The sequence below is a fragment of the Schistocerca serialis genome, chromosome 6 (genome assembly GCF_023864345.2).
Source record: "Schistocerca serialis cubense isolate TAMUIC-IGC-003099 chromosome 6, iqSchSeri2.2, whole genome shotgun sequence".
In the NCBI taxonomy this organism is placed as follows: domain Eukaryota; kingdom Metazoa; phylum Arthropoda; class Insecta; order Orthoptera; family Acrididae; genus Schistocerca; species Schistocerca serialis.
In genome coordinates this window covers 407138342-407152500 of record NC_064643.1, presented here as the reverse complement: position 1 = coordinate 407152500, position 14159 = coordinate 407138342, and the positions used below count along the sequence as shown (strand labels likewise).

Genomic DNA, 14159 nt, shown 5'->3' with positions numbered 1-14159 from the left:
CCAAAAAACCGCCTGCGGCTTAGAATCGAGTGCAAAGTAAGCGAAAGTTCTAGAAAGTGTTGGTAGGTGCTGCCACAACCAACTTCTGCTGTTGAATATATGTAGCGCTATACAGGCTTGCTTTGCAGGCACAAAGATACTGGCGCCAAAACTTTAGCGTCAGTAAATAAATTAAAAGAAAAGATAGAAGAATGTAAACATTATGCCATGTATTCTTTCGTGTTTGCTGCTATCTCATTTAAATCTTGTCTGCCTAATAAACTACGAAACTAGAGTGAGATAGCAGCAAACGCGGAAGAATATACATATCATGTCGTGTTTATATTTGTATTATTCTTTTGCTGAATAGTGGTACAGTCAGAAATGAAGCACGTCAACTGAGTGGATTTTTAAATCTAAGATGACTCTAATTTCTGTGCAGAATGTAATGTACTAAAGAGGCGTCTGCAAAGATTTCCAATTGGAGAAAAATTTTCGCTTAACTCTCGTTTAGAACATCTAACATACACAGTCTATTATTTGGTCTTTGTTGATCATTATCAAAGAAAGGAGCAGTGTAAGTAACAACAAATAGCTGTCTCTTGCCGTTGTTTCGCTTATGAGACAATTCCTCTCTTTTTTTTTATTGTAAGCGGCGGTAGCTCGCACAAAAGCAAACCATGCTGCGAGCGGCGACAGGTCGTAAGCACTCATTATCAGAATGCGACAAACAATGCATGACACAGTACAATAATGCATTTTCAGCTTAGAGTGACGTAAACACCTATAACAAAGAGAATGGCACTTATCAGATCAAAGCAAAATAAGCAATAGATTCAAACCTGATGAAGCACGTGAAAAAGGAAGGGTACCCCTATAAATACGGACGGAGCGCCTGACACATACCAATGGCTACTTGGTAAAGCTTAACTGTTAAGCTTACGACTCGAACCAAACTACTGTAGCTGCATCTTCATCCATTTGACCTAAATTGTGTCTCATGTTACAATGGACAAACTTCGTTTAGATTTGGAGGTACCGTCTAAAACTTTTTTCTCCTCTTGAATTTCGAGCCTCAAATTTCAGATGTGGCTTAAATTCGGGAAAATTTTTTTCCCATGATTTAGAGTCTCATTTTTAAGGTGCGGCATAGATGCGAGTGTGGTTTAGATTCGAGTAAATATGGTAGGTGAATATGGATTGGGGCTAAGAAATGAAAGAGGAAGTCGCCTGCTAGAATTTTGTGCAGAGCATAACTTAATCATAGCTAACACTTGGTTCAAGAGTCATGAAAGAAGGTTGTACACATGGAAGAACCCTGGAGATACTGAAAGGTATCAGATAGATTATATAATGGTAAGACAGAGATTTAGGAACCAGGTTTTAAATTGTAAGACATTTCCAGGGGCATATGTAGACTCTGACCACAATATGTTGGTTATGAACTGTAGATTAAAACTGAAGAAACTGCAAGAAGATGGGAATTTAAGGAGATGGGGCTTGGATAAACTGAAAGAATCAGAGGTTGTACAGAGTTTCAGGGAGAACATAAGGGAACAATTGACAGGAACTGTGGAAAGAAATACAGTAGAAGAATGGGTAGCTTTCAGGGATGAAATAGTGAAGGTAGCAGAGGATCAAATAGGTTAAAAGGCGAAGGCTAGTAGAAACTCTTGGGTAACAGAAGAAATGTGGAATTTAATTGATGAAAGGAGGAAATATAAAAATGCAGTAAATGAAGCAGGCAAAAAGGAATACAAACGTCTCAAAAATGAGATCAACAGGAAGTGCAAAATGGCTAAGCAGGGATGGCTAGAGGACAAATGTAAGGATGTAGAGGCTTATCTCACTAGGGGTAAGATAGATACTGCCTACAGGAAAATTAAAGAGACCTTTGGAGAAAAGAGAACCACTTGTATGAATATCAAGAGCTCAGATGGAAACCCAGTTCTAAGCAAAGAAGGGAAAGCAGAAAGGTGGAAGGAGTATATAGAGGTTCTATACAAGGGCGATTTTCTCAAGGACAATATTAAGGAAATGGAAGAGGATGTAGATGAAGATGAAATGGGAGATATGATACTGCGTGAAGAGTTTGAGAGAGCACTGAAAGACCTGAGTCGAAATAAGGCCCCCAGAGTAGACAACATTCCATTAGAACTACTGACAGCCTTGGGAGAGCCAGTCCTGACAAAACTCTACCATCTGGTGAGCAAGATGTATGAGACAGGCAGAATACCCTCAGACTTCAAGAAGAATATAATTATTCTAATCCCAAAGAAAGCAGGCATTGAAAGATGTGAAAATTACCGAACTATCAGTTTAATAAGTCACAGCTGCAAAATACTAACGCGAATTCTTTACAGACAAATGGAAAAACTGATAGAAGCCGACCTCGGGAAAGATCAGTTTGGATTCTGTAGAAATGTTGGAACACGTGAGGCAATACTGACCCTACAACTTATCTTAGAAGAAAGATTAAGGAAAGGCAAACCTATGTTTCTAGCATTTGTAGACTTAGAGAAAGCTTTTGACAATGTTGATTGGAATACTCTCTTTCAAATTCTGAAGGTGCCAGGGGTAAAATACAGGGAGCGAAAGGCTGTTTATTATTTGTACAGAAAGCAGATGGCAGTCATAAGAGTCGAGGGGTATGAAAGGGAAGCAGTGGTTGGGAAGGGAGTGAGACAGGGTTGTAGCCTACCCTGATGTTATTCAATCTGTATATTGAGCAAGCAATAAAGGAAACAAAAGAAAAGTTCGGAGTAGGTATTAAAATCCATGGAGAAGAAATAAGAAATTTGAGGTTCGCCGATGACATTGTAATTCTGTCAGAGACAGCAAAGGACTTGGAAGAGCAATTGAACGGAATGGAGAGTGTCTTGAAAGGAGGGCATAAGATGAACATCAACAAAAGCAAAACGAGGATAATGGAATGTAGTCAAATTCAGTCGGGTGATGCTGAAGGAATTAGATTAGGAAATGAGACACTAAAGGTAGTAAAGGAGTTTTGCTATTTGGGGAGCAAAATAACTGATGATGGTCGAAGTAGAGAGGATATAAAATGTAGACTGGCAATGGGAAGGAAAGCGTTTCTGAAGAAGAAAAATTTGTTAACATTGAGTATAGATTTAAGTGTCAGGAAGTCGTTTCTGAAAGTATTTGTATGGAGTGTAGCCATGTATGGAAGTGAAACATGGACGATAAATAGTTAGGACAAGAAGAGAATAGAAGCTTTTGAAATGTGGTGCTACGGAAGAATGCTGAAGATTAGTTGGGCAGATCACATAACTAATGAGGAGGTATTGAGTAGAATTGGGGAGAAGAGGGGCTTATGGCACAACTTGACTAGAAGAAGGGATCGGTTGGTAGGACAAGTTCTGATACATGGAGGGGATCACCAATGTAGTGCTAGAGGGCAGCGTGGAGGGTAAAAATCGTAGAGGGAGACCAAGAGATGAATACACTAAGCAGATTCAGAAGGATGTAGGCTGCAGTAGGTACTGGGAGATGATGAAGCTTGGACAGGATAGAGTAGCATGGAGAGCAGCATCAAACCAGTCTCAGGGCTGAAGACCACCACCACCACCACCACCACAACAACAACAACAACAACAACAACTACATGGATACTTTGCATATTACACTTAAGTGTATTGTTCACAATAATTCTCTATTATTCTGCTCCTTAACAAGATCATTTTTCCCTACGTAGGTCGGCGCCATCAAGAGATTTTAGCATTCGGAGGAGAAAGTTGCTGGCTGAAATTTCGTGAGGAGATTGCGCTGCCAGTAGAAATGCCTTTGTTTTATAGAAATGCCTTTGTTTTAATGATGTCCACCCCAAATCCTGTATCACGTTCATGACACACTCTCCCCTGTTTCTTGCTAATACAAAGGGTGTGCTCTTCTGTGAGCATCCTCGATGTACTCCGTGAATCCTATTTGGTAAGAATCCCACGCTGTGCAGCAGTACTCCAAAAGAGGATGAACAAACATAGTGTAGGCAGTCTCTGTAGTAGATCCAGAGTATATATGACCTGGGACAACTGGGAGATCCGGGAAAAACCCGGGAATTTTTTCATCCAGGAGAAAACCAGGAAAACCCCGGGAATTTTTTAGAATTCCAGGATTTTTTCATTGTTTTAGTTTTCAGTTAACTTTTTGTAATTTTGACTGGTAAGAACCAATGCTCTAACAAAGTATATTACTGTATCCATTTTCTGCAGAATAATACTTCAACAATAAAACATAAACGAGAGAAAAAAATGAAAATAACTTAAATTGCAAAGGAAATGTGCCATATACGACAACAACAACAACAACAACAAACAGTGCTCATGCAAGCGTCTGCCAACAGCAAAATGTGTCAAAAGCTTTAGGAAGACTATGCAATGCTTCACAACAACAAATTGCCTCCGACGAGCATGAAGTCACAACTGTTCACATTAGATTCATTTTAGCAGTTACGAGCGGGCTCATGCACATGCGCAGTTGAGTCGTGTTTGAGTAGTAGATTCTCTTGCTTCTGGCTACAGGAATGTGGCCGTTGGCTGTGCAAGCAGTCGCAGCAAAGTGGGTGCCAAATTCATATTCTTGAGGAAAAAAAACTTGTTTCACAAAGCACCTAGCATCCAGTGCACGTTTGCCTATCGATTATTCATATGAGTTTGAAATGCTTCCCTGTTGATTTTTGAACACGTTTTAATTTGATTTCTGAATGAATCATAAGTTGATTTTTTAATTCGTGCATAGTGTACGTGATGTCTGTGTCAGGAGAAACCTTGTCGCATCTAGAAATAAACTTTTCGCAGACAAAAGGGGACGGGGCTATACGAGCTGAGCGGAGTAAAGCTGAACGGATGATTGCCAGTCGCTGTGTGATTATGTGGTTGATTGGGTTTGCGAATGATCAGCGTTGTTATAATTACTAGCGAAATCCATGGATTCAGACTACCAGAATGGAAATAAACGACTGACAGGAATTACAGGTGAGAAAGATGTACCCAAGAAAGTTAAATTTTGACAGAAAATTTTTGGCCAGATCGCTACACTAGAAAGGACCAGTTGTACAGTCCCTGTGTAGCAGCAGCTTAAGTTCTATTCTGGAAGTAACGTGGAAAACGTGTTCTACGAACACGTAATAACGCCTAACCGGAAAATAATAGTGGGATAACTAAACCTGTGATTCTGGATGGGTTAGTGTGGTTAATCGGCAAACAAATTTTGAAAATGGCAGGAATCGCTACAGAATTGATGATGACAAGATTGTTAGAACGAGGAAGGAGAAGAAACGGGGACATCACACAAATTATGGAAGAATAAGACGATTCCAAATTTATATAAAAATTTCGTAATACTACTTTTCGATCTCATGCTTGAGAAACTGGTGCATATGAATGAAATGTGAAACTATTTCCTAGCATAAAGCTTTTTGCTTGTAGTAGGCCTAATAGGCATTTGATATTGGTACAGTAGAGCGTCGATTATCCGAAGTAATTGGGGGACGTGGGTGTTCGGAAAACTGGTTTGTTCGGATAATCGAACTGTACATGTTTATTTGCCAAAAAGAAATACTGTACAGTAAATTTATTCATAAAAACAGGCATATCTTTTAGTATTACAAAGTAACATAGAAAGGCAACTTCAGTAGGGATATATAGTATGTGGCACAGTTTATTAAACACGAATGTCGTGTCTTGACTTGAAGCGTTTTAACCAGCCCGTGCTCGCTTTAAAGTTCGAAGGCCCTCCAAGTTTTTCGTTGAACTGCATTGCCTTCTCACACAGAATGGGACCTGAGATAGGTTCTCCTTCTGATCTCTTTTGTGTAAACCACTTGTAAACAGCATAATCTAGATCTGTGTTAGTGGCGAACTTCATAGTTTTAGGGCTTGTTGATCCATCGGTAGAATCGAGCATAGCTATAAAATTTGCTATGCTTGTCTTTTGTTTTTTTATATCCGTAACTGTTGACTTCCCCACCTTGTACTCATTGGATAAAGTGGTTGCAGATTCACCTTCTTCTAACCTTTTAATAATCTCGTACTTGTCCCTCATAGAAAGGACAACACGTTTACGTTTAAGCATTTTGTATCGTCAAGTTCACTTCTTCACGCAGCAGCACACAAGTGCTCGTAACAGAGAACAGAAGGTGCCTGCACCATGAGAAGCTCTTCTTGGGGGCGCACAATCCTTCAAACTGCGTGGAGCGGCACGCCTCGACTCTAAGCTGGCACAGCTGTTGCTGTGAACAGCTTTGATACTGCGCTACTTCTACTGCCAGTGCCACGCTGACAGAAGTGTGCCGATTGTTTAAACACAGCGACTGGCAGCTTGGCCGGTCAGCAGCACCTTGTGAAGGCCGCATTAGAAGCAATGTTCCGCCAGTGTTGGCCCAGTGCGGCGACTACTGTGGGAAACATGGTTTGGGAGTGAGGGGGATGATGTACGGTAGGGTGGGAGAGTAACAGGTGCGAGCGAGTACACAGTTCGGTTAAGCGGTCGTTCGGTTTATCGACGTTCGGATAATCGATGCTCTACTGTACTTCGTGAATTATATTCCGTCGTATTATAAAAATGGCCATTTGTGCCAAAACAGCCTCATTTATTTGGTGTGTGTTACAAAATTGCTGCAATATTAGAAAGGCCTATTTTAAAAATCAACCCTTTGATGACAGACCATTTAGAAGGATTTCAAACCCTGAAGATCAGACATTTATGTCATTATTAAAAAAATTTCTGGAACATTCGTGTGATATATCTTAAAGTGTAACATGTGCAAAAAAGACCAACATTATATGTGAAAGCTTAGCTTCTCTTGCAGCTTATTGACCTTAGAGACCAATATTATATGTGAACACTTTGCTTTTCATGTAGCAACATTATGTATATTAATTAAAACTATCAACTTTCCCTGTTAGTGTGTTCGTGCTACTTATCAGTGATGTTGCTGTTGGCTGACTACATCATGTGTCCTATGCTCTGAATATCTCCTGTCATCGGCTGACGAGATCACGTGACATGAGCTATGACTGGCTTACAAAAGCACTTTGCAATCTTGATTTCAATGATTCGGAAAGTAACATGCAGTGTTTGGTGGAATTCCAATGTATACTTTCATAATACGAAAATACGCAGTGTACATGTTGCTGCACATGAAATATATTTCCAAAACATCTCTTTTTCCCTGAGTTTTGTTTTCTAAAGTACCGTGAACTTCTACGCCTGTGTATAAAACCATAACCATTCAAAGGATTCGTAATGGAAAATACACTGTCACTTAACATGGAAAAAGTGTGTTTTCACGTGGGAGAAAGTGTATTTTTAACCAGGAAATCCGGGATTTTTTTTTTTTCCTTGTCCACATATACACCCTGAGATCCATTGCATTTTCTAAGTGTTCTGCCAATGGAACACTGTCTTTGGCTCACTTTCCCCACATTCTCTGGTGATTCCTAGGTATTTAGTTGAATTTACAGCATTTAGATTTGGTTGGTTTATAATGTAACTGAAATTTCATGGATTCCTTGTAGAACTCATGTGGGTAACCTCACACTTTTCATTATTTAGGGTCAACTGCCAATTTTTGCATTATATGGATATCTTGTCCTATGTTGGAAGTTCTTCATATTGCATGTCTGATACCCATTGGAGTGCTCAGGTGGTACAGGTTTCTTTTCATAGTAGGAGATCTTTCGCATGTTAAGTCATGACTTAAATTTGGCTAAAAGTGTTGGCACTAATTGCGTACAGAATCAATTTACTACAAGCTCAAAATACTAACATTGATTTTGAGGTTAGGAAATCTTATTAAATAACTTAAAATATCTTTGCAAAAATTGGAACACCAATTTCCCTGAATCTAAAATTGTTGCCAGAGCAATTAATACTAAGCCTGAATTTCGAGATGTGCACTCTAAGAAGAGGAAATCATTTCGTGATGATGAAACGAGGCATGAAGTGACAAATGTAAATTCAGGAGATACATTCAAGATAAAAGGTTTTTATGTCATAATTGGCAGTCTAGTGACTAACTTGAAAACCTGATGTGAAACCATGCTGATTGTAGATGAAATGTGTGGGTTTTTATAGAAATACACAAAGATCAGGTCACCGAGGTATGCAAGTTATTTATTCAGTGTATGCCATAATGTTGCCACCACGACAAATTTAGAAGAGGAAATTAAATATTTGAAAACTATTCATATTTCCAACTCTGTACACTTGCTATGAAACAATTAGACCACTTGAATAAGATTTCCAAATGTACGTATAGCTATGTGTATCGTTTAAACTCTTCCATGGCTGTAGCTGAAGCAGAAGGGTCATTCAGCACTCTGGCTCATGTAAAAACTGTGTCAGATCAACTATGCATCAATGATGTCTCATGGATTTGGGGACCTGGGCAACTGAGTATTTGTTGGTAAGGCAGCTGGACTTTAATGTTGTGATTCAGATATTTGTTGAATCAAATGCCCACAAAGAGCCATTGGTGACAATATTATAGGCAAATACTTCATAGTATGCTACCCATTGCACAACTTACTGTGGTTTACATGTGAGTGCATTGTAATGTGTGGGCAGACCAGGGAATGAGCGGGGACAGAACATTCCATATTACAGCATTTCTGGCAACAGACATTTTGTCAATGTACAAAGCAGTATAATACATAGCCTTTTGTTTTAAAGTGAAATTAAAGTAAATTAAACAAATCCAAAAAATAAAATTAAATGGTGTGTACATGCATATTACAATAATTCATTATAGAATAGTATTTAAAGTCAAACTTGTAAGTTCATCAGTTGTATCAGTTTTCTCTTTTGTCATGGAGGTCTTGGTTGAGCTATCATCCAGTTCCTGAGCTGTGCTGGTCTTGGTTCCTAATAACTGCCTTCATCACGACTTTTCAAACCAATATTTATCACTGTTCTTTCAGTCTCGTGTTCCATGAAAGCATCATCGCTCTGGTACTTTCTTGATACACTTTTATTTAACCTTAGCATGCTCACTCACGATTCATCTGGTTGGTGTATTCTTTCCAAGCCATGGTGGGAAATTCAAGACATAGATTTTGACAATTGTTGTTTCTCTACATTCCAAATGTTTTTGACATTTTTCTTAATAAAGGAATGTCCAGTAACGTGTCGTTTTGAACTTGTATTTGGATGAAGGAAACTGTATATTCTAATAAAAGTGAACTGTATATTCTAATAAAAGTGAACTGTATATTCTAATAAAAGTGCTGGAAGGACTTCATTGCAAAATGAGTGTGGAATTTAGAGCACGATCTTCGCAATGGCACATCACACAAGTACACGATAAACTGTTTTCCTAGTATGAAATTATTATATGCAGACAGAAGAAAAATCGCAACACCAAGAAGGAGTTGTGTGATATGCACAAAAGTTGGTAAGTGTGTTTCTGCAATTGTAAGATGATGTCTATTAAAATTTCCCACCAGTCACATGAGTGTGGGATTAGTAATGCCACTGTGAGGATGCAAATCAGGCTTGCTTTAAATACATGCTGTAACCGTTGTGAGTGTTAGTTACCTTTGTGATTGGACACAGTGAGTTGATCTTACTCAATAATGCCTTTAAAGTAACAAAGAGGCCATTAACAACACATAACGGAATTTGAATGAGGTCATCTAATAGGGCTACAAGAAACTGGATGTTCCTTTTGCGATATTGCAGAAAGACCTGGCACAAATGTAGCCACTGTACATGATGGCTGGCAGCGGTGGTCACAAGAGTGTACGGTCGAAAGGAGTCCTGGCTCTGGACAGCCATATGGCACTTCTGAGAGGGAAGAGCATCGCGTTTGGCTTTGGTGCATCATGCTGCATCTGCAACAGCAATCTGAACAGTAGTTCGCACCACAGTGACACAATGAATTGTTACAAATCAGTTACTTCAAGGACAGCTCTGAGCCCAGAAGCCCTGTAGCAAGCATCCCACTGACCCCAACCCACCACCATTTCTGACTTCAGTGGTGTCGGAAGTGTGAGGTCATTGGAGGGCGGGATGGTGGTCTGTTGTTTTTTCTGATGAAATATGGTTCTGCCTTGGTGCCAGCGATGACCGTGTTTTGGTTAGGAGGAGGCCAGTTGCGGGCCATCGACCAATCTGTCTGCATGCTAGACACATTGGAAGTATGCCTGGAGTTACGGTCTGGCGTGCAATTTTGTATGACAGTAGGTGCACTCTTGTGAGTATCCCATGCAACCTGCCAGTCGGGTGATTCGTTCTGTTGTGCTACCATTTATGAACAGCATTCCAGCAGGTGATTTCCAGCAAGATAATGCTCGCTCACATGCTGCTGTTGTAACCCGTGTGTTGACTTGTTGTCTTGGCGTGCTTGATCATCAGATCTGTCTTCAGTTGACCACATATGGAACATCATCGGATGACAACTGCAGTCCATCCACAAACAGCTTTAACCGTCCCTGTATTGACCAATCAAGCGCAACAGGCATTGAACTCCATCCTACAAATTGATATCCGGCACCGGAACCTGTACAACACTTTACCTAGACAAATGTATCCCCAAAATTTAATTACTCTTCGTTAATTTTTTTGTGTTGTGATTTTTTTCCATAAGTGTATTTAAATATAAAGAAATTGCAAATACAGTTCTTCCTGCCACAGCGTGTTCTAATTCTGATTGGAAATGTGTGTAGAAATCATAAATGTGGATGCAGAAAATGTGCTCAGAAAAAAATTACATTCAATAGGCAGGAAATTTAATTTTCAGTGTCAGTTCTGTAACTAGGAAGCCAGTCTTTCTGCGTTTTCATAGAAAAACAAAGTTATGAATTTTGATATGTGAACATAAGTGAAAAATTTCATAGAAGATATTCTGTGATGTACAATAACAGATTAACATCAGTCGTTCATTGTTTCCACGGGAAAATAGCAGCTGAAACAAAAGCATAAAAAATCTCCATTATGGCACTAACTGTTGTACAGGAAATTTGCAGACACTGTATTATTGGTAAGTAATGTTTATATTCATGTCCTCTATGACATGAGAAAAGTAGGAACAGTTACTCTTATACACCTGTATGTAAATCTTTTACACTGTGTCAGAATAACTCACACTATTTCTTCGGGGCCCTCTGCTTTCTAAATGCAATGTGGTGACGTGTCACAGTCTGTATAATTTCCTTGAATGTTTACGGGCTCTGTAGTACAGGGTAACACTGCACCCCACATGCAACCGAAAGTGATGCCCGATGATACACATGTGTATACTCCCGCACTCTCTGATTCAACTCAATATGCCATGAATAATTGTTTGTATGCTCGAATTCCATTAGCAGTAACTCATGCAACATGTATACCATTGTACACATTACGTTTGGGTACGTATGTTTAGTGTTTAATAACAAATTATATATATTGTTTTGTATATTTCCAATATTCCCAGAATTGCGCTACGTTTAAATCCTGTCAAACCTTCTTTAAAATAACAATAAAATTGGATTCCTATATTTGGAAATACAGCCTGATCGTACATCCTGACCCAGGCCCAGTCCTGGCTCTGTGGCCCTGCCAATGTCTTAATTTTGGTTTATGTGTTAGTAAGTGACCATGATAGGAAGGTGTTTCATGTCTAGAATTTATGCTTTCTGAAGCTGAAACAAAGTGTAATCAGTTGAGGGTTCTTCCTTCAGGGAGAAAGAGAAATTGACCAGAGAAGGTTGGAAATAATCCTAAGTTGAGATGGACCTACCTGTTGTGAGAATGAGGAGAGACCTTCTGCTCTCTCTGACACCTTCTCCATCATCAGTTCCTCCCTTGTCCCCACAACAGGCAGATCTTTCTCAGTATAGAGCCTGAGTGACAATCTGCCTCATCCACCCACCCCCTTACTTTTCAACAAGCCCATCTTCTCTTGATGAAGAAGGGACATATAGCTCATAAAACAAGAATTATTGTTACAAATATGTGTTTTTATTGGCAAGGAATTGCACCTTTTGAAGGTAACCATTGACTATCCTTCCTGCCTCTTTGTTAGGTCGTAGTTTTGGTTTACATTGTACCTAGGGAAACAAATTCATGGTAGACATTTCCCTTCATGTCATAACAACAAACCTACACAGTTTTAATTTTGTCTTCACCTGCTTTTTTTTAGTCATGGCAGTGGAGCTGTCTTTCAGTGGCTTGATTAGTTCTTGGCTTCTTGGAATCTGCGTGTAATGATTTTTGACAAACTTGCTGGTCAGACATTTTTGTCTAAGGTGTACAACTGCAAAATGGCTGAACTCGTGAAACATTTTTTATGAAAGCAAGCCTAACGGATGAATGAATGAATGAATGAACGAACGAACAAAAAAGCAAGCCTAAGAAGCACACTCAGATGTGTAGCAAGGGCACCCAGTGGGAGAACCTGTCACTCCAGCCTACACCCATACACATATTGGTCACCCTTATATCTGCTTTCTATCAAACCTCCTTTGTGATGACTTCGTGACACTGGGAATGTTGTTAAAGAACCATTTGTAGAGCCACACAGTTGATAAAATTGACCCAAGGACAACAAATTAACGAAGTGTGTTGTTTTTTTTTTTTATAGAAAAAGGCTAAAGAAATTTCATCTGGTTGCCTGAGGAGTAGGCCCAGTGCCACTGTAACACAATATGGGACCGTATTCTGTTACTTCTCTTCAGTTATTTTGCAAATCTTTGTAAGATTTGCTCCTGCGCATGAATACATGAATCTGTAGTTACTATTTAGCTGATGCATCCACTTGCAGCACAATAATACGTGTTCACTCCTTTTGTCACGGGGAATATCTGCTTCTTTGACTCTAGCTAATCTTATTTGAGCACCTCAGCAATGTTGAGTATAATTTTTGTCCAGCCAAAGTAAAATGTATCAAGCAACTGATACCAGTATCATAAATGCTGAGGCACAGGGCTTGATTTAATGGTGTAATATCTATTGGTGGTAAAACTTCCTGGCATAAACACACACATGTAAGATCATAGATCCCATTCCAGGAGTACACCAAATATAATGGTAGTTGTGTCGTGTTTCACGCCAATGCCCTTGCCAGGTAGTCCATCTTTCCAGTATGATGGTGTGCAGACTCAGCTTCATCACATGCACCAATTATGTGGAGGGATGGTACCACTCCAGCTGGTAAGCCAACAAGCGGGATGTGTGCATTCGCACAATGGTCAGAGCCAATCAGTTCCCAGTATCAATCTGCATGGCTACTTAACTTGTGCCCAAGCGAGTTAGTGGCTGTTAGTATCCCGTCTGGGCGTGTTTTGTGCAGAGTTAGTGCTAGCAGCAGTTTGAAGGGAGCAGCTGCCAGTCTGGAATCAGCAGTGTACAGTAAACAGTTCACAAGGATAGCAGCCACTGCAACCACTATCACTCACTGACGTTGGCAACTGACTTGACTTCTCTCTGTGTGGCCCTTACTTCTGAAAAGTGGCTGTAGTGTGTATTGAACATAGTCTCAGCTTGGACAGATCCATATTAGTGTTCAACGTGAACCAGATATTATGGTTTGTGTGTGTTGCAATAAATGAGCATTCATGTACACTGCACTAATAAATTTGGTAGTGGTGTTACAGAAACCAGTCACTTTGCTAGTGCTGTAATAGAAAACAGACCTCTACACGTAAAGTTGCACTGTTCTTCAAACAACACTTTTTTTCTGTACTTCCTGTTTTAAGGAGGCCACATCAGTAGTCGTGTTAAAGGCAATTTCTTTTTGATTTGAGTATGTTGCTGGATGTTATATTACAATTAGCTTCACTACCTTGCTAGAAAACTAATAAGTTATGTCTTTTTAGCCATCGATAATACTGAATTCTTGTGATTCTGAATTTTTAAGAGAGTTTTTTTACTTTTCTACTTTTTTGGTTTTCTAGGCGTATATGGAAAGTATTTTATATATGATGTGCAAAAGACAGTGATTTGTGTAAAGCTTTTGCCGAGCGGTCTAAGGCGCTGCAGACATGGACCGTGCGGCTGGTCCCGGCTGAGGTTTGAGTCCTCCCTTGGGGATGGGTGTGTGTGTTTGTCCTTAGTATAATTTAGGTTAAGTAGTGTGTAAGCTTAGGGACTGATGACCTTAGAAGTTAAGTCCCATAAGATTTCACACACATTTGAACTTTTTTTTGTGTGAATCTGTTTATTCTTAACAGTCTCCTTCTCAT

The 14159-nt window shown here is 39.6% G+C and overlaps 1 protein-coding gene across 2 annotated transcripts in view; it reads left to right on the top strand.

The window, feature by feature from the left end:
• LOC126483779 (coiled-coil and C2 domain-containing protein 1-like) overlaps positions 1–14159 on the top strand; it is a 129613-nt gene that overhangs the window by 16634 nt on the left and 98820 nt on the right. The window lies entirely within an intron of this gene.